The sequence below is a fragment of the Phasianus colchicus genome, chromosome 3 (assembly GCF_987193195.1).
Source record: "Phasianus colchicus chromosome 3, bPhaCol1.hap1.1, whole genome shotgun sequence".
Lineage (NCBI taxonomy): Eukaryota > Metazoa > Chordata > Aves > Galliformes > Phasianidae > Phasianus > Phasianus colchicus.
The window spans coordinates 31,497,336-31,518,400 of NC_143438.1; the positions used below are offsets into that span (position 1 = coordinate 31,497,336).

General features: G+C 37.7%; 1 protein-coding gene across 6 annotated transcripts in view; it reads right to left on the reverse strand.

Moving 5' to 3' along the window:
* Positions 1 to 21,065, reverse strand: part of MOCOS (molybdenum cofactor sulfurase) — a 234,075-nt gene that overhangs the window by 128,575 nt on the left and 84,435 nt on the right. The window lies entirely within an intron of this gene.

Here is a 21,065-nt window from a genome sequence, read left to right on the forward strand (position 1 = left end):
ACAGTATAAAGTCTAAACACCAACACTCAGTATTTTGGTGGTCAGAGGAATCTCTGATTTTAATTCAAAACTAGTTTTCTATGTCAGAGAGCAGAAACCTGTTATGTCATATAAAAGTCCCACATGCTATCCTAAAACGATATAATCAGTGGGTCACTGCAATGTTTTCTTTTTCCAATACAGCTATTCACAGAATTAATTTTAAATATAAATCAGATACTTTAATTCTTTGCACATGTAGAAAAGCTCATATAAAATCTAGTAAAACTTGTCAGGCCACTCACTATTTTGATATATCAGCTATGCTTTGCAAGACTTCTTTCTGCCATCCTCCCTTCCCCAAATATGTAAATGTTTGCCTTACAGAATACAATTACTGAAAAAACTCAGTTGAGATTAGATTTCAGTTATAATTAATGATGAATGTGTCAAAGTATTATGATGTTGTTTATCATGCTGCTTGCAATGTAATTTAGTGCAATAATACTAAGACTTGCTATGTGACAGTTATTCAGCATTTAAGTCTTCTTAAGAGGCTCTGCAGAGCATCCTGAATGCTAACTATGGGAAGATTATGTTATACAAAAGCAGCTTCAGGCAAAATGTAGCGACAACTTGCTAGAAACCAGCAATAGCTCTTAAATCTTATGTCATCTACAAGATGAAATATAATAATTAAATGATCTAGACATATTGTAAAGCTAATGAGAAATCCAAAGGATAAATTTAAAAACTTGCATTAATAGGGCAACTTGGCCAGATGAGGAAAAAAATAAAAAGTTATTTGTTTTTTTTCTGATATAATTTCTGAAAAGATCTCTTCCTTTTAAAAGTGTTCATACATACAGAAGATGGAAAACTAAGATCTCAGGGGGCAAAAAAAAACCAAAAAACTTTGGATGCCATAGACGGCTCACGGTATCTCACATAAGTCTTAGCTGCCCTGACTTTTCTTTTTTCCCTCTCTTTGTAGTCACTAAATGCATCTCCTTTCATCTCAGATTAGGTCAAAGAAATTTTTCACCTCTCAGGGGATCCCTGTTGAGTGTTTGTGTGTAGGTTTGTGAGCCCCATAGCAGGACATTCACGGCAAGTCTGCAGTGATGAGCCACATGCCGGCCCAGCTCAGTGCTTCTCCTCATCACCTCAGATTTGAGTAGAAAGCTGTGGTTTTCCACACGTTGCCCATGACAACTAAACAATCATAACTGATTGCTGCATGTCCTGATCAAGAAATTAGCAGGCATGGAGGGAAACAATAAAGAATATGCTCATTCATTTTGTAGCGATAAAGGTTAAAATGTTTTAATGCTAGTTCTTTTCTCGATGTAAGGAGTGAACTAGTAGAAGTAGAGAAAAACAGTTCATTTAGGAATGCTGTTTTCAAATTGCAACATGATGAAAATTCAGACTTAAAGTCAAAACTGCACATAAGGATTGGCTTGCTTTAAGTTTTCACTACACAATAGCATTCTGTCAATATATCTCAGAGCATTTCAGTTCACTAATGTGTTGTAATTTCATCCTACAAAAGTCAAATATTCTTCGGAGACTCAATTCTACCATCTGATTAAAAAGCACAATTCTCCACAAGTTCTTCTGAAAACAAACCAAATACTTAAATATTTAAAGTGCACAGAGCTCAACAGAGACATAAAATAGATGTAATCTTCCTTTGAGTTCTACCATTCCTGTAGGAACAATTCTAAAACATCATTACATTAGTATAAACCTATAGACATATCTATTACTAACATCTCGTTAGTCTGGAATGTAAAACAAACAAATAAAAACAATAACAAAAACCTCTAATTCTTTTTGAGTTGTAACTTCTTAAAATAATTGATCATCTGTGTTTCAATAACAAGTGTGTTCTGCTTTCTAGCAGACGTTGGCTACAGACAAGCAAACTTGTCCTTTTAAGGGTATTTTGTGTCCAGTAATGCCTAACTTTTAACAGAAAGAATATACCTGATAATACATCGTCAAGATTTCGCCTAATGCAGACTTGCATTTACTAAAGTTTTTAAAGCTACATTTGTTATTGGAATTCAGTTCTGCAGATAAAATGTTTAATAAAACTTGACTAATGCCTTTGTTCAATTAGCTATCATACCATCAATTGAAATTCTGGTGTTCAAACTCACTGGAACCATTTCAAAGGCTCCTTTGAGAAAAACAGAATACATTAGTGAGGTAAGTGGAAGATTTTCAAGTGGTATAGCATCCTGTATTGGCACATCCATCATCACAAAAAAGCCTGGAAATTTTTAAGCGATGCAAAAAAGAATCAGCATTTTTTACCACCTTATGTCACCATAATAACAAATGCAAATATGTGAGTGGATGGAAGATAATACCAATTATCCACGTTGACAGATACTGCTTAGCCACAGAGAATCTGGCAAAAATTGACTGAAGAAGCACTAGTCCCAGGTCTAAAGAGTTCACATACAGATTTAAGGGTGAGCCCTAGAATCTCTGAATCATTGCAGTGACACCCCTCTTAGCAGCACAATGCTCTATAGCACTCACTTCTTCTCTATACCAGAGGGTAGTTTTAATCATGTACCGTGTTTGCACTAGTAGGATGAGACAGAATCATAGAATCACAGAATATCTCAAGCTGAAAGGGACCCATAAGGACCACTTAGTCCAACTCCAGGCTCCACACAGGATCACCCCAAAATCAGACCATATGTCTTGAAAGCATTGTCCAGATGCTTTTTGAATTCCAGCAGCTCGATGCCATGCCCACTGCCCTGGGAAGGCTTTTCCAGTGCCTGAGCTCCCCCTGGTGCAGACCCTGTCCCTCACTCCCAGCTGCCCTCCCCTGGCACAGCTCCATGCCGTTCCTCGGGCCCTGTCGCTGTCACACAGAGCAGAGCTCAGCGCTGCCCCTCCGCTCCCTGTGAGGAGCTGCAGCCACCATCAGGCCTGCCCTCAGCAACTCTGCTCTGTGCTGAGCCAACACAGGGGCTTCAGTTACTCCTCATATGTCTTCCCCGCTAGACTCTTCATCAGAAGAGCAGCATGTTGCCTGGTTTAGCTTATATCACGGGTGTCAAGAGAGGGATGGTGCCCAAGGGACTGGCAGGAGCCCATACGACAGTTCCCACTGTGTCCTTACGGAGTATCAGTGAGAAATTGCTTTCTTGTCTTTGCTTGCTGCTTTTCCTCAAAAAAAAAAAAAAAAAAAAAAAGAAAAGAAAAAAGAAAAAAGCTACTATTTCTAAATTACAAATAAAGAAATAAATAGGATTTTCATTAATGTCAAGGAAGTCATCTTGACTTCCTTCTGTGCTTACGGGAAAATATGTGACAGTTGTCTTAGTTTACAGTTACAGTCAAACTCAATCCTCACAAACCATCCACTGCTATGAAGAAATGTGACTTAGATTACTTGAAATTTCTTTCCTATGTACCTGTGAGGTACATCTGCTCAATGTTTATCCTGATTAGACCAAACTGGACATCTTCCAAACCACAGCTCATGTTCTGAACCAGGGCAGCCAAGCATTCAGCTTGGCCAGCTCCCCTGGGCTACCCTGCATAGGGCCAGCTCACTGCTACCTCTAACTAATACCTTTCATCCTTACAGGAACATTCGTATAAAGAGATGACAATGAAAAACATGCAGTATCCATTAGCCTAAATGCAACCATAAGTTTCTCATCTTCATCTGCATGTTTTCTTCAGTCACTAGCTGAAAACAAATTTTCATAAAGCTCTTACTGAACTTTTTCCAGTATCCTCATCAGGCAGATGAATATTATTCTTCCATTCTGTGAAGGCAAACTGAAGCCTAAAAAGGGGAACGCTGGGGTCTTTGTTCTGATATACTACAGGTTGCTTATTCAGGTGCTGGGAATAGCTACTCTTTTGCCACATGCTAGCAATGTTGGATTTCAGAATTAGCACTGGCTAGGGGAATAAAATCCACAGCCACTATCAAAAACAATGTTAAGTAGCAAAGACACTTCCTAAATTCAAACAAATAAAAAATTATGCAACTTGTAGAAGAAAGATAGTCCAGATCTCTCAAATCCTAAGAATTACCATTAGTTATAGGTTATTACTCCTTAGTGGAGTCAAAGTATACCACCAGACTGTGTACTAAATAAAGAACTGCAAATAATCAATATTATGTACATCTAAGATACAAAGCTGTACAGAGAGATTGCCTAAGAACAGGATTTTATCTGGAATAGAACAAGAATTTCCTAAAGTAGAGAAAGAGAAAATATTTAGTTTCAGCATCTCTGAAAATCACAATTAACATGACTGTCAAACACATGAAGATTGCATTAAAGTACCAAGGGATTATTTGAAAGCAATATAAAGAAGAGACTTCAAAAAAAGTAATGCCACCATACAGACTGTAGTGTACTTAACCTCTATTGGTCAGTAACGTTTAGAGGCATCTGATCACATAATGGGCTCTCGTTGGCATCAGTTGAGCACTTCACAACAAGAAGCAATGTGTCACCACAGAGCATTTCTTAGCTTATAAGATGTAAAGTAGACAAATAATCATTTATTTACTAGATACTTTTTTTCCTTTTCTTTTTTAAAAGGGTTGATGAATCCTTCTGAAACAAGACAGAAGTTCTTGAGCATACTGGATACATTTATACTTGCTCTAAGAAAACAAAGCAAGCTAGCATTATTCTAGCTGTTCTACCTCCTGAGGTGCTCAGGTACATATCAATTAGTCAATGGCTAATATTTATGCGAAATAAGTTTTTGCACTGATCCCTTCTGGAGACAGTAGGTCCTCACACAGCTCTCTAGAAGACTTCATATATACCTGGAGAAGTATCTATTGTTCTTGGGTTAGCAAAAAAATCCATCAGACGTACATTTCTCTTATTGTGTAAATGCAAATAAACTATGCTTACATCAGCATAGGTAATATATAATTAAGGAAGTAGCATTGTTAGAAGTGAATAGTCTCTAGCCTAACAGAAACTAGCAGAAAATGGATTCCAAACCAGAAAAGAAGTCTTCATGAGTGAGGACAGTTTTGAAGTTGAACCAGCTAAACTGCATCATATGCTGGTGAGAAAACATGCTGATAGAACAGTCTCAATTTAAGCAAAATATGTCATAAAGGACAGAAAACTGTGTATTTACTTCCAATACAGTCAGCTAAATTCTCATTCTTCAACAACGAACGCAGTGTGGCAAGAAAAAGCTAGAGATAAACTAAATTGAATATAGCGTAATTATATATAATTGCAATTGGACTAGTAATTCTTTTTCTTAATTTGAGTCTTTATCAAATGGCTGAAGAAATATTTATAATGTAACTGTTATGCACAGTGGCACTATCATAATTCACACTGCAAATACAGGGCATTCTTTAAAGCTTTTCTTAAGAGCGAAGTATAATCAGGGCTTTGCAAAAGAAAACAGAACAAAACAAAAACAATGGAGAGAAAATAGAATAATGAGTCAACATTTCACCGGGATAATCTTACAAGGAAGATCATAAAAATGTAATTAAAAAAAAGCCCACAAAACTGTCACTAGTATTTAGTCTGAATGTCAGCATTTTCTACCAATGCTGGGTTTCTGCAAACAGGATTATTATTGATGCATATCATATATGCCAAGAAGGTCTTATTCTCTTATGATGATGCTGTAAGGCAATGCTAAAAGGGAAAAGACAAACTTTGAACTTTTCAGTCATAAAGAATTCCTCATTTTAAATGGTAATCAAATTGCCAGGGTGAAAAGGATTCAAGGTTTTATCTCTTCATTGACTATTTTCCCTTCAATTGAGGAAGTAATTAAAGTAAAAATACTATGACAGAATGTTGGACATAGTGTAAGGTAATGCTGTCTTCTTGGATCTGCCCAGAGCCTGAAAGAAGACCCAACAGGGATCCGTGTCTCCAAATGTATTTGTGGTTGTTTAGATAGGTACATTATTAAACAAACAGAGAAAACACAACAGACATCATGCCTCACTGAATTTTAATTGCCTGAGGTTGCAAAATCAGGTTCAGCTTTAAGTGCAAGATGCAGTCTAAAAATCAGTCATTAATGTAGACACTGTTCACCTACACTGAGTATATCAAAATTAAAAGAAAAAAAACACAAAAAATAAAACAGTTCTAAAATGATACTGCTAAGTGTACTTCTTTTTCCTGATTATTTTTAGAATTAGGAATTGTTCAAAGATGCATTATAAATGAGATTATCTTACTTTCCTTCTGTGCTGTTTAGGTTAATGTCACACAGTGACTGTCAAGAAAGTCTTACTATTTTTTCCTTTATTTTCTGCAAAGTGAAATAGATGTCAAAGATATTTTCCCCTATGGAAAACAAACAAATGGTACTGTCACTGCTTTCTTTTTTTTTTTCTTTTTTTTTTTTTTTTCCTGGAGATTTGTAATGCATTTTGTAATTATTTCACTGTGGGATGTCAAATCACTATGGTATATGAAGGCACAAAGTCTCTATTGTAATTGATAAGTATATGTTCCAGTACAAATGAAATTACACTATGCTTTGTCTTAAATTTAAGAATTGAATTTGATCACTACAATAAGACTATTCCCTAGAAATCAAACTTTGTTAGAATTCTGCTTTCAGTTTAAGGAGAAATGGACATGAAGCAGAAGGCAGTGTCTGGGTGTTTATTTATTTTCAGGAGAGAACTTACCAGCCTGATTTAATGGTGTCTAAACCTTGTAAGGCAAGTTCTGTAAGGAGTGGTATATTTCCCAGCTGTAGCAGTTGGAGCAATAAATCAGGTTACTGCAACTGATGAGCCCTGCCTCACTTAAATTTTCAGACTGTCGTGAAACAGCTCCCACATCTTTTGAGTCCCACGGGCAAGGATTTGGCTCAGTGCTTCTGGTTACACCACCACATGCAACCTACAGCACAGGCTTAACATTGCTACTCCTCTGCTGCTAAAATATTAAGAGGTGGGTACAGTGTATGTTTCAAGCTTTTCCCTAATGAAACTTTGAGATCTTGTCACGTATTTAGGTTTTAAAATGGAAATGCACTGGCACAAGAAAAGCGTAAGAAATATTTTCCTATTAGCACTCTGAAAAAGCAGTGTCTGTCTGGAAAGTTATCAGTGTGATCAATCAGCTATTACCACAGAAAGAGTTAAGGATCACATTATTTATTCTGAGGGCAGTACTGCTCAAAGCCTGTTTGAACCACCAGGAGCCCTACAACAGTCACCCTACGACAGGTTCACTGAGTTGATACGCTGATGTTTTCTATAGCATCAAGTTCTTCCACTGCTTTGTAAACTTAATCTGTAACTGAAATCAATACACACCTCAGCACAGCTCAGAGAAAAGGCGAAGAGGAGAAGAGGCAATTTCATGAAAGAAGTCAGTAGGGCCATAATCTTGTTCTTGTCTGTATGTATATAATTTTTCTTTCTGTACACATAATTTGCACCTTAAAAATGTGTTGTCAGTATTATTAGTGGACATAACTACAGGAAGAGAATAGTGCTCATTCTCTTCCCTCTCCAGGACACCCACACAAGAGCTAATTTGGCAACCCTGCCAAGTGCTTTCACACCTTTTCAACACGCCACTACAGATTAAGAATGAGCCCCACTTACTATTTAACTATGGCTGGGCTTGTTACATTCCTCACCTGCCTGGGGAAAAAAATGTTTCAGAAATCTCGAATTAATGGATTATTAATCTTTAACTGGAGAAAGAAGCAGAGATAAGAAAAGTTTACTTAAATAAGATGTTCTGCTGAGAATTCTTACGATCGTATAAATTTTTAACATTCCTGTAGCCATTTAAATAGCTAAAGGTAGATCTCGTTGGCTGTTAAAACTGCTTCATTAAGTACAAAATGATCTCTTCAAGATTCACGTTCCCCTCTTTAGCTCATAATTTAAATAAACCAGGCTAGGATAAGAAATCTTCCCTTATCTTCAACTCACAGTTCTGATTGCCAAGCATTTGTGTTCATCAGGCAGGAAGGGAGATTAAATGAGAACTTATTCAGTACTCCCTGCATGACAGAAGTATGTGGTAATTTACATCTTCCTGCACATAGAGGACTGAAATAAAATCCATATTTGCTATATTTTAAACACAGTTATACTATAAGGTTGATTCATCAAACAATCTGAATTCCTGGAAACTTCATATAGTTGATCTTAGAAAGTAGCACCTGCACTGTGGCACGCACAATATTATGCTCAGGATCTGGTGACGATATTAACAGCAGGCATGTATTACAGAAAACTTTAGAGAACATAAAATGAATGCATCCTGATTCTATATTCCTAAACATATTTCATATGAATGTAGACTGTGAATGTGTTCATACCATGGACTTTATTCTGTGATAGGAAGAAGGATTTATAGTAAATATTTAGGAAGTATGTTATAAACTCACACACCAGCATTTTAGGAGAGCATTCTCTTTGAACAAGAGCAGCACAGTACAGCTTGAATTTGCTTTTTGTACAGAAGCTGACCACAGACCAATGTCCTTTTTGATGGGGTTTATGCATACAAAGAAAATTATGAAGGTGCTAAACATTCTCAGAAATAAAATCATATTGTTAAGACAAAAAGGGCTCCATTATATTCTATTACTTAAAACATTTTGCTGGCCAAGTCCTTTATAGATGCCTGTTTGAAAGTTAGCCATATCACACCATTTAGTCATGGAATCTTAGAATCATTAAAGTTAGAATAATATCTCTAAGGTCTAGCCCCACCATCCACCTAACAGAGATATCGCTCAGTAAACTATGTCCCTAAATATGACACCTACATGTTCCTTGACTATCTCCAGGGATAGTGACTCCGCCACCTCCCTGTGCATCCTGTTCCAATGCCTGACTGCTCTTTCAGAGAAGTAGTTCTTCATAACATCCAACCTGAGCCTCCTCTGGTGCAACTTCAGGCCATTCCCTCTCATCCTATCACTATTAATTGGGAGAAGAGGTCAACCCCACCTTGCTACAACCTCCCTTCAAGTAGCTGTAGAGAGCTATAAGGTCTCCCCTGAGACTCCTCCAGACTAAACAATCCCAGTTCCCTCACCAACTCCTCATAAGACATTTACTCCAGACCCCTCACAGCTTTGCTGTCCTGCTCTGAACACGGTCCAGGACCTCAATGTCTTTCTTGTAGTGAGGGGCCCAAAACTGAATGCAACACTCAAGGTACGGCCCCACCAGTGCTGAGTACAGAGGGATGATCAGCTCCCTGCTCCTGCTGGCTGCACTATTTCTGATACAAGCTAGGATGTCATTGGCCTTCGTGACCACCTGGGCACACTGCTGGCTCATTTTCAGCCCAGAGTTAACCAATATCCCCAGGTCCTTTTTGCACCACACAGCTTTTCAGCCACTCTACCCCAAGCCTGTAGTGTTGTCTAGGTTTGTTGTGACCAAAATGCAGGATCCAACACTTAGTCTTGTTTAACTTCATCCCATTGGCCTCAGCCCATCAATCCAGCCTGTCCAGACCTCTCTGCGGTCTTCACTAAAATTCAGAGTTGCACCTACCATCTTTAAGTGTGTGTGCATTAACTCACTGCAAAGTCACCACTCAGCGACAGAGAATGGGAATTGTAACATCTAAAATTCAAAATTCAAGGCAGTCAAAATTAGTAGGCAGGAAGGTTTCCTTAGTTATTTGTCTACTGGTAAATCAACCACAGTTATTTGCTTATGTGTGTTCTTATATACAGTGACATACTTAAAAACCCTAATTCTTCAGAAAATGCCAGCCAAAGGGCATGTTCCTGCTTCTACTTGTTGATCTAATTTAATCATCACATTCATTAAATGCCAAGAGCGTAATTCTTATGAACAATTAGGGAGGCAGTTTTCCTGCTCATCCTAAATTCAGTAGCAATTCGTCTAAGAAAATCAACTAGAAATGTCTAGATAGTGAATCAATGATAATTTGTGTACTTTTAAATTGCTTTAAATGATTAAAAGGGATTAAATTTGGCATAGAGAAAGTAATCAAAGGTCTCCTGTAGAGTCCAACAGCAAATAAATTGGACCAAGAGGTCCCTACACAGCAATTCTGCCACTTTCATCCCAGTGAACTTACGTTATTCTCATTTACTGCAGCACATTTCTGGAGCCTGTGAATGCTTTTCTCAAGCTTTTAGCACAACAGAGGACAACCTCTCCAGGGCTAAAGGCACTGTGCCAGCAGAAGACTATAATAAAACAGGTTACAAAATGCAAAAATTTGTTGTCTTGAAAGCCATGGTAACAAGAATGAGAAAATGCTTTGACACTGCAAACACTTTAGCAGTGTTAGCACCAAATTATTAGAAAATTAGCAACTTTTTTTGTGTTATGAAAATATGACCACTTACATAAAATACAAGTCACATCTAAATTAAAGGTTAATTGTGAAGTTTCAATCAGATAATCCATTTTGACTGAAAGATGTCTGCTCTTTACATTAAGAAATGACCAACAGTTATGATTTCCCATGAAATATTTGCATTTCATGAAACAGCACTCAAAATTTCAACAAATGGCTTTAACAGTACTTCTCAGAATGAGCATTACAGAGGTTCTGGTACCTTCATATAACACTTTTAAAAAGAATAGAAGCATTCCACTTTTTGTGATTTATTTAATACCTCTAGAAAGATGAGCATGTATTCTCAGTGTATAAACTTGAAACTAAAAACTGCATCCAAAAAAATGTAACGTCTAGCTATGGAGAAAGGAAGCATAGGAATCACAATCAAGGAATATTCCTGCACTATTGTCCAATCTGGGTATGCACAATAAGATTTTTCATACAGCAAGAACAAATTAAGGTGTATATATAATAAAATAAGTGTGAGCACATGTCAGATCTCCAATCAGAAAGAGCACTTCCAAAAGGCAGATTTTGTATATGACACCTACAAATCCTCAGGAACATCCAGGTCATACAGAGGACCATTTACACGAAATGAAAAGCAGGGTACTTTTTAGGATATCCACTTAACCCAACAATACTAACATAAATTCAGAAATAATGATGAATGGATAAATATGAAGGCATTTTTTCATAGCCAGATGTGCAACATTCAAAAAAGACAGGATCACAGCTGCAGTCATTTTTTCCCTGACACATGGCAAAACAATGTACACTATCCTTATCATCTTACACAAACCAAGCCAGACCTCTGGACTCAAAATGCTAATGCCTTACTCAGTTACGGGTGCTTTCTAAACTACACTGACAGTCAAATCAATATTAAATTCATTTCCTTAAAAGAAAAAGCAGCCTCATATGTAAATATCATATATGTAAAATCTTATTTTGAAAAACTTCTGTCACCCAAGGATATGATTTGAACAAGATTAGAATGGAGTGTTCAAGTTGACACTACAAAAAGGTTACCGAACCATTATCAATCAAAGATGACTAGAAATAATTTACTGTCCACATACTGGTATAAGGATTATGTTTTATATGCATGTCCACGCTTTGCAGAGTTTGAGAAAAGCTAATCTAAGATTTGTTTTATCTTTTAACTTCTGTTTCTCAAGACAAACACAGAAAATCTAGTACTAACAGTGGCTCTAGTTCTTTGTTTTGATACGCTATTTCTAAACTAACTCTTCATGTAAAATACAGAAAAAACATAGATGTGCAACAAGATGAAAACATAATCTGACATGAACAGTAGCCTCCTTTAATACTGATGAGGATTTCAGCATGCCAGCACTCATTCACAAGATAACAGCAGAAGAGCTAAAAGAAAAAAAAAATTCCATAAGATGGGTTAACTGGGTTACTGTTACTTAGCTATAGTTTGTCTTGCCCAAGAAGACAGACCATGCTAAATCTGTCATTTACCAGAACAGAATGCCATTTTTCCTCATGTAAACTGGTCATATATTACTGTATATATCGAGACCTATCAAGACAATTCTAATTTAGACCAAAGTGAGTGCTAAAGACAGTTAGATTCATACTAACCACTTCCTAGCAGTGGATGTTATGAAGAAAAATCCATAAAATTTATATTGCTGAACTCACAAACTGTTGACATCAGCAGCAATCCAAAAATGAAAAAAAAGGCCATTTCAGACTACTACCTGGAAGCATAACTGCAAAATGTCTGCCATAAAGGATAAAGTAGGAGATACAATCCACTCAGCCTAAGTACTTTCCCCGCTGTAACTCTAAAACTTTTTATCATAAAATTCACCAAAAATAAAGCTATTACAATCATTTGACACAGCTATTAAACCATAGCAGATGTTATTTGATAATATAAATGCCTAGATGTGGAAAAAGTAGATTATAATAATGCTAGAGAATCTGTCTGATTTTTTTAATTGAACAGACTGAAATGTGGCAGCCAAGTGTTTAATCAAATTTGAGTATTTCCTGTGCCTGTAAATTTTTCTTATACGTGAAAGTCGGGAAAGATTATTAAATCTTTTTTTTTTTCTTTTCTTTTTTTTTTTTCCTCCCCTCAAGAGCCTTAATATTTTCCTTTTTCTCCTGAATTAAATCTATTTGAGAATCCTGGAGATGTTTCTTTCACAGGTTCCCAAGAGTACAACTGCCAGATGCACTCTTGCATACATTTGACTAGTAAGAAGATGAAAAAAAATTAAAAACAAACCCCATGTTTGTACTTGTAATCTTCAAATACTAACCTGAATGAGCTCATCTAAACATTTGAAGTACTCTGGCTTCATATAGACCACTTTCCTCAGTAGGAAGACGGTGACAACTAAACTTGTTAAAAAAGTAGCTCTCTGTAACTTAGCTATAAATAAAATATAAAAGAAGATTGATACCACATAAGAAGCCACATAATCTGAGTCATAAAATTTAAGACTGTTCTGTGAGTCTTTGTTATTAAACAGACAATCCTTTATGGGCATTTCATCTTGCTGTCGTATTACAAATACGACTTTATTTACACTGCAAAAATATATCCTCTTAAGTGACAAGACTTGTCTCAGATGCTACTGACAAGTCTAAGTCTGATCTTCAAGAATACCTTTCAAAAAAGAGTTTTGAAGATTGATACAGAGTGAAAGTCACTGAACTTTAAATAATACCACCGAAAATGAGAATCTCTTTGGAAAGTTCAGGTATATGGTTGCCATATGGATATATGGTTGTATGTTTCAGTCGCCTTCAGTGGAAACTTTGTGATTAAGATCTTGAGAGGTCCATACACAACAGACTGAAAACCACTGATTTTTAATACCTTCTTCCAGAAAAGAGAAAATAAAAGCAGCAAGAAGGGTTAAAATAAACTCATGGCACAATATTGCATTAGAATGTTACAGAAGAAGAGCTTTCTGATTTTGCATCAGGCATTTATGAACGTAAACCTTACCATCAGTTTCAGCTGGGAATGGGAATATTTTACCATTGTATCATTTTGACACAGATGTCCTCTTCTGCTTTTTTTTCGGTTTGCCTTCTCTGAGCTAGAGCTGCCTTATCCACCCAGGTCTGCATGTGTCTTTTCCCCAAGACCTTAGTATCCATCAGGCCAGTGACTGATGCTGAACTGGTCACCCCTTTGCTACACTAGCAGGAATAGGGAGTGGGAAAAACCCCCACTTATGGCTAGAAAAAGCAGCAAGTGCTTTCCTGGGGAAGGATGGAGGATGTGTGGAGGATTTATCCTTTCTGCAGATGTGAAGCTGTGTCCATGAGGGGCCAGGTGTGCAGCCAGCAGCTACTTCTGCCCTAGCTCTATGCTTTTAGCACATCTGCACTCTGCAAATCAAAATTCAAGTCATCCCAAAGGAAGCAGTAAATTTCTGCAGCCAACTCAGAACAATTTCAGCATCACTGTGAAAGCATTTAAAACACACACACATACATACACACAGGAGGATTCAACATGTAAGAAGTAGGTTAAAATACTGTTAAATATATAAATTGACCCCCTGACACTAGTCACGGCTCTTCAGAAAATCTGCCTTAACTTCTGCTTTTGTCTCTAAGATTTCTGCAGTCAAACGAAGAGAACTATACTAATTATACACTATACCATGGAGTATTTACAGCAATTGCTGTTCTTGAGAACTGCCTGAGGTAAAAAGAGAGAGCAAAAGCTTTAATTCCTGTACTTTGAAGTGAATCAATGCATTAACATTATCTGAACAGGACTTGTATGTTGTAAATACTGTCTGGGTCAAACAGCCAGTCTCGCCCTTTTACACAATAATAGCAAGCAACAAATGTTAAGGGGAAAAAAAGTGTAATCCTTATGCTGAATGAGCTACCATTGTTTTTTCTCATATATCATATATGTAAATCAATCACAAATGTAAAATCTGCAAAGCTCAAAAAACCCACTATGAAATAAATTCATTACCAGAAAATGCTATAAAATCCCGATAGCTGGTGCTACAAATTTATAAAGCTTCTCAAAGAAGACTTAGGGCAGAGGTTTGATTCTAAATTTAAGTCTAAGAAATCCCTAGGGTAAAACTGTATCATGACAACTTGCTCACCACAATGACTGCAAATAGGCCTCCTAGCTCAGGCAGGATTTGCACTGTATTTGATCAAAGGCAAAAATCAAGCCCTGTTATAGAACAGAATTCCTTTCTTCCTTACTATTATCTCAAAAACTTTATATTTTAAGACCAATGCATTTTATAATGAGCTCCAGTTTTTTCTTTTATTTACAAATGCATGCATTCTAGCATCCTAGCAATTTATAAGATTTATTTCATAAGTCAGTAATTCAGTGACAGTTGCATACTGGGATGGAGATTGACATCAGATTGATGGTTTATCAATACAGATTGATGCTTGATAAGATTTACATGAACCTCGGAGGGCTGGGCATATTAGGCATATGACTGCTACTGGATTTCAGTGAGACTTCAGCAACAACAGAAAAAAAAACAAAACCGTTTTTCAGCCTTCTTTTAAGAGAGAAAATTTAAGAGAGAAAATTATTTCTTTTAAGTAAGAAAATTCGAAGTACAGTCTAAATATCTTTGCATTTGTGTGTTTTTTTTTTTTAATTTATTTTCGCTGAATATTGCTAAAAAGCATGCAAGATCTACCATTCTCCCACCCCCAAAACCCATTTCCCATCCATATACCCCAGTATTCATTTCCATGCTGTAGATTGCAGCCTAGCACAAAGACACTTCAGTGTGATGAAACATATAATTTTTCTGAGATGCAATATTAAATTGCCTGGCATGGATGCTTCTCTGCTGAAATAACCAAGTGGTTACAGCCAACTTTGTACTTGGGGAGGTGCCTGTCTGAACCTCTGTGGGAATCACAGAATGGCCAGGGTTGGAAGGGACCTCAAGGATCATGAATCTCCAACCCCCCTGCCACATGCAGGGCCACCATTTAATGCTAGACCAGGAAGCGGAAGTGAATCAAGAACAAAAATGATCTCAAAGATTATATTCGACTCACCAAAGTATAACCTTCAATTTATTCTGGCTATGTTGAGTTTTTGGGCAATAAAACAACTTCATTACTAAAAAAAAAACAACTATCTAGAGTATTAGAGTACAAGAATGACATATGAGTGCCTCCTCAGTAGTGAGACTTAGACAAGAAATAGAGCAAAACTTTTTGAGTATCAAATAGTGAAGAATCTTGCTGACTGTGGAAAAAACAAAAAAACAAAAAAAAACCACCGTGAAAATGTTAACTGTCCCCTTCTTCCCAAGAAATAAAAGACAAACTGTTGGAAGCTTTCTAGCAGGTACACTTCAGTAGAGAAGGGAAAAAGTGAAGGTTCACATAAGTCTTGTTATAGTTACACAGAAAGCAAATATTCTCCTCTACTATTTCACGGCTCTTGCTTTGAGAAAAAGCTGTATAAGTTTTCAGAATTAAATTATTTCAATGAAGTAAAAGTTTTTTATCTGTCTTTCCAACAGGGACAGCATCTGTGAGACTCCTACCCAATTCTACCCCATACCCTCAGCCTCTCATCTCTATGGGACAGTTGCACTTAAGAGGAGGTAGAGCTGGCATTCTGGTTTCCTGTTGCCCATTCAGGCTGACAAGTCCTAGGCAGTCTATCAGGTGCAGAGGCAGCCTCGCAGTGCCAACACCTGTTTGAAATCAGATGAAGACCCCTATCACTTCCCAAATAAATCATCTGAAAGTTATCATTTCTGTTTGAAGGGACGGTTGTTCAGGAATTTTTTGGATTTGGAAATCCTTAAGTGGTCCTGTTTGGAGATTTCCAAAAAATCTCAGAACCATGTAAGGACCATAACAATATGCTTTGAACAAGAAATACTAACCACCATTTCAGCCACTTGTCACATTAAAAAAATCCTAGGGACAGAGCCCTAAGGGTGTGGGAGCCAGATGACAATGCCAGCATCAGCAGTCCAGCCCTTAGTATTAGTCTTCTTCTCAGTATTATGAAGAGTTTTAATGCAGTAAATCAGCGCTTTCTATGCTGACAGAAGTATGCAATAAAGCACAAGAGACAACTTCAACCAGGAAAATCAGCTTTTTACCAAGGGATTCTAGAGATATTCTACATCAACTACCCAGACCCAGGGTATTATACTCAATCCTTCAAAATGATAGCTGATCTTGGGAACCTAGTAGTAGATCCTTTGGATCCTAACTTTCTGGCTCCGTTTTCCTGTCCTTCTTTCCCTTCCTTTCAGCATGGACAAGCTCAGCATGCAATTGAGAATCCAAACTGTGTCATTACTTACACATCTGCACAGGTTTGTCCTGGTCATCTCTACCACAGTTCTCCACTGAGGTACATGGGTGCAACCTAATTAAGCTCGTTTCCTGCAGAACTTTATGGATCTCACCTTTTATTGGCAAGTCATATACAACAGCCACTGAATCACTTCACAGATAAAAAGTTACCGCATCAAGAAAATAAAACACCTTTCCTCCTGCTCTGGTTAAGTACACTGCATCATAGTGTGGCTATCAAAAGTGTGGTTGCTGCTCTGGGACTGTCAAATCATCCAAGCAGAGGAGACAAGAACCACTAAAATTGGTCAGGGAGAAAGTCACGCCATGTGGATTTTCAAAGATGTTGAAAATGCATTTGGAAATGAAAAACACACAACAGCTCACACACTGGTAGACTACAATGCAGATATCCAATTTACAGATAACACAACAGTGCCTCTTCCCTTAGTCATAAATTCCACAATGATCAGATTCTGAATAGCACTCCCAGATACAAAAGAAAAATAGGACAGATGATGAATATTTTATCACTGAATTCTTGCTATATATAATCATATTATTTTATTATCTCATGCTGCGGAGAAAAAAAACAACATGGGAAATGAGGCTAGATTTGTGAATGATAATAATAATTTGTCAAGCTGTTTGATACAGGGATGAAAATACAATAAACATGATTTTAGAATTTGAGATAGAAGGACTGGCTACTGCTATGAAATGGGAAAATATGAAAGTGATTTAAGGGTATTAAAGAAAACTAAGAGTCTGAAATAGAATAATTTATATAGCGAAAACAACAAAATAAACTACCAATAACACCAGGAAAAGCTGTATCCATTAAAACAAAAGGTAACAATTTTGACAGTTCTGGGAAGGAAAATGAATAAACACCCTCATTACACATTTCCACTCAAGTTTCACCTTGACTCAGAAAAAGCCATTACCTTATTACACTGCACTTTGATTATGCACAAGGGATGCCTTCTGCTAAAGGCATCCAGACATACATATTTTAATCTCCTTTTCCAATAATATTTGTTAGAATGCAGGTTTCTTATAAATAATAAAATCACAGAATGGCCCAGATTGGAAGGGACCTCTAGGGTCTTCAAGCTCCAACCCCCCTGCCACAAGCAGGGCCACCTGGTCTAATACCAGACCATGCTGCCCAGGGTCCCATCCAACCTGGCCTTGAACACCTCTGGTGACAGGGCATCCACAAGCTTCTCTGGGCAGCCTGTTCCAGCACCTCACCACTCTCATAGTAAAGAACTTCCCCTGATATCCAACCTAAATCTTCCCTCCCTCAACTTAAAACCATTTCCCTTTGTCCTACTGTTATCTACCCTTTGAAAGAGTTGACTCCCCTCCTGAGTACCTAGGCTCCATTTAGGTTCTGGAAGGCTGCAATGAGGTCATCCCACAGCCTTCTCTTCTCCAGGCTGAACAAGCCCAGCTCCCTCAGCCTGTCTTCGTAGGGGAGGTACTCACAAATTAGCTCACAAAATGAAACACTTCCATTTGTTCACTTCCAATGTTAATGCAACACTTTAAAAAACCTTTTTTTCAAAAAAAACAATTTTAAGAAACCAATCTTTAGAAATCACAGAGATGTATCTAAAGAAAGACTGAATATGGAGCTCAGCAGTGGTGCTCAGGATCAACAGTGGGAACACAGAGGTCAGAAGGGATCCCAGGAGGTCTTAAGTCTCAGCTCCTGCCCAAAGCATGTCCAGTTGGAGCTGATTGCTCAATGTCTTCTCAGCTGGGTTTAGACACCTCCAAGGCTGGAAGCTCCTTTCTGCAAATTGGCTGTTTATATGAGAAATAATGATTTGTGTTTTAGACACTAGTGATGAAATGGAATCATGGCCACAGATAAGGTAATCATTAGCTTTGGCCACGATAGCTGGCTTTCTCATTTGAAATCTAGATCTGTTCCTATCTACTTTGTGTGTTTTATTATCTGGAAACAACTTGAAAGACATACAGAAGCAAAGTGCCACAATGTCTGAATAAGAAGAAAAACCCATATGGAACAGTCTGGAGACTGCTGATTGAGATTTTCAATGCTATCATTTTGTATTTTTACAAGAAATGATTATCCTCATTCCTTGACATATCTTTGAAAATGTCAGCTTCTATAGGCAGGTCTTTAAGTGTCCAAAGTTCACAAGGGATTATGGACAGCATCAATAATGCTCTAAACACAAACTTTCAACAATTAGGTTTTCAAATAAAAAGCAAAGGAGTAGATGAAAACAGAAGTAAATATCAATATACGAGTCAAACTGAGTGACACTGGTGTCTACCAGGAACTAGTATCAATCACATGTCATTGTCCAGGTGTCAGATTTGATTATGTTAGGTTCCCTCAAACCAAGATTAGACACTTCGCTCCCAGCCTGAGAAATTCAATTGGATAAATTTCCTTATAACTCTGTCCTAGAAGAAGGTTAAAGCAGGCCTTTCTTCTGATCCAGTAACAAAAAAAAAAGCTCCTGAAAATTTTGGGAGCCTCAAATGCCTGAATGACTTATAAGCAGACAACCTCTGAAAACTCTTGAAAAAGAGATAGAGCTTTCTCAAGATTCCTATCTACTTTGTGTGTCTTATTATCCGGAAACAACTTGAAAGACATACCGAAGCAAAGTGCCACAACGTCTGAATAAGAAAGACATAGATTCCCATATATCTTTCCAAAAGGTATAAAAGAAGAATTGAGATCTATCACATTTATCAGATATTTTTATCTGCTATGAAACATCAGGAGTTGTGTGTCAATTACCTCTAGAAAGCTCCTCAGAAATTAGTCTACACAGGTCAAATTAAAGCAGGCTTCCTCCTTGACTTGCAATTGATATTGGAGCACCATAAAATCCCACATTTTTGTGCCCTTTCATTCTGATGCGCAATGAGTAATTCTGTTGCACTTGTTGGTTTTAAAAAAAACAACACAGAAGCAGAACTCAGAACAATGATGTTTCCCTGTTGTTGGTTTTTTTTTTTTGCTTTTTTTTTTTTTTTTTAATAAGTTAAAGGATTAACTGGCTGTTCACCTACCAATTTTCATTTCTAAAATAATATGTAGCTTTGTACTTCAAGAGAGCCAGGTTAACGGAGCTAGCCACTGCATTTACCACTCCAGAACTGAAATCCCACAGCAGCATTCATAGCACATGACTAGGAGAGGTTCACATACATCAAGCATAATGCTCATATACTTGAAGGACAGGCATTTCCATCATGGGAGATGCTGGACTTTGTGAATACAAACCCATAAACAAATGCAAGGCATGACTGGCTGTATTTATTGTTTCTCTTTTTCATTTCCAGACACTCCCAATACTAAATGTTGATCTCAAATCTTCCCTTTGGGCAGATGTATTGGATGTTGCAGGAAGGAAGCCCCTTTTCTACATTTATGTAAGGTGATTCTGGCTTGAGGGAGAGAGGCAGAAGGATCAAGTATCACTAGGAATAGTATTTCAGTATGTTAAAGGACTAGGGAAGTTAATCTATCATCTTGTATTTCCTTCTCTATTTATGTTTCACCTCCTTTAGGTGTCCTCTGTCTTCAGTGGGAGAGCTTTGCAGCTTCTCCAGAACCTCGGTCCTAAAATCACAGAATCACAGAATCACAGAATCGTAGGGGTTGGAAGGGACCTCCAGAGATCATCGAGTCCAACCCCCCTGCCAAAGCAGGATCCCTACACCAGGTCGCACAGGCAGGCGTCCAGGCGGGTCTTGAATATCTCCAGAGAAGGAGACTCCACCACCTCCCTGGGCAGCCTGTTCCAGTGCTCCGTCACCCTCACCGTACAGAAGTTCTTGCGCACATTGGTGCGGAACTTCCTCTGTTCCAGCTTCTGGCCATTTCCCCTTGTCCTGTCTCCGCACACTGCTGAAAACAATCTGGCCTCGCCACCTTGCCCCCCACACCTCAGATATTTATAGACCTGGATCAGGTCCCCTCTCAGTCTTCTCTTCTCAAGGCTAAACAGACCCAGATCACTCAGCCTTTCTTCATAGGGGAGATGCTCCAGGCCCTTCACCATCCTTGTGGCTCTCCGCTGGACTCTCTCCAAGAGATCCCTGTCTTTTTTGTACTGAGGAGCCCAGAACTGGACACAATAAAATAAGAGTGCTACAAATATTAGTCCTTGGTAATTCACCTTACTGTATGTGTTACTCACATAAAACTTCTACTAAGAGTAAAGCATGCCATCTTGCCAGTGAAATCTATGGCCCTTACTTTCCATTTTCATTGTGGGTCATCACAGTATGATCAATCGCGGCCTGTCTGCTCCAGCTGCAGACCTTCAAAAACAAATCAGGGTTCTGTTGAGGTACCTCACATAAAATTTAAAAAATGCAAGGATT